Raw genomic sequence first — 1,248 nt, 5'->3', positions numbered from 1 at the left:
TTTTCCCTGATTTTCTTGCCATTTTTAATTTAACAAATATAAAATCCCTACAATTTTCACTTGTCCCATTTTTTAAGCAGCACAAGAGCCTATAAGGCACCCCTGGGCATCCCAGGACCTGTTAGCACAACCACCTCTCAAAAATTATCAATTATGTCTTGAATCTAAAAAATGTCCACAAAAGCTCATGTGTTCAGAAGTAAGGGGATAGGAAAGCAATTAGATTATGAGGACTCTACTTTCACCAGAGGATTAATCCACACATGAGTTTACTATGTCATGACATCATTAGGAAGTTATTGAAACTTAGGAAGTAATATCTACATGAAGTAAGTTGGTCAGAGATAGATGACCATGAAAACTCTCTTGGAATAACTTTCCTCTGCCACTCTCTTCTATCAGGATGTTTTTAGCTTTTCAGAGGTCAAAAAGCAAAAGAACCAACTGAATTAGAACCTCTGAAAATGTTTTATCTTTTGTTTTCCTCAGGTCTTTGTCACAGGGACAAACGTAATTCTGCTACCAAACCAGCCTGGCCACTAAACTCAGAACTTGATTTGTTAAGAGACCAGGTGTGGTGGCACATGCCTGTAATCCCAGCACTTGGGAGGCTGTAAATAGGAGAATCGCTATGACTCTGATCTACAGTAAGACCCTGTACACCCTGTCCTAAAATACAAAAAGAAAAGAAAAAAAAAAAAAAGAACTTGATTCTTTTACTGCCAAAACTGTCTCATTCTAACAATTTCCTGAGTAAGGTTCCAGTAGCTCTGGAAAAAAATGGTAAATGGGATTAGAGTGAAGAGACAACCTGTAGAATGAGAGAAAACCTTGGCCAGGCATTAATCAGACAGAAGATTAATATATAGAATGTATAAGGAACTTAACAACAAAAGTACTCAGTAGCCAGTTAAAATAAGCAAATTATTTGAATGGAAAATTCTTAAAATAAAATTCAACTGACCAGGAAATATACGAAAAACATGTTTAACAACTTTTACCATCAAGGAAATGCAAGGCAAAACTACACTGAGATTCCCTCTCACCCCAGACAGAATGGTTATCATCTAGAAAGCACACACACACACACACACACACACACACACACACACACACATAAATGCTGGCAAAAACACAAGGAAAAGGAAATCATTATACATTATTTATGGACATATAAATTGAGATCTGCCTTAAAAATAAAAACAGAATTTGTGCATAATCTAGCTCTAGAGGTACGAGTTTATATAA

The sequence above is a fragment of the Octodon degus genome, unplaced genomic scaffold (assembly GCF_000260255.1).
Source record: "Octodon degus isolate 3935 unplaced genomic scaffold, OctDeg1.0 scaffold00363, whole genome shotgun sequence".
NCBI lineage: Eukaryota > Metazoa > Chordata > Mammalia > Rodentia > Octodontidae > Octodon > Octodon degus.
The sequence above is the reverse complement of the archived record's forward strand: the minus strand, read 5'-3'. Positions refer to the sequence as shown.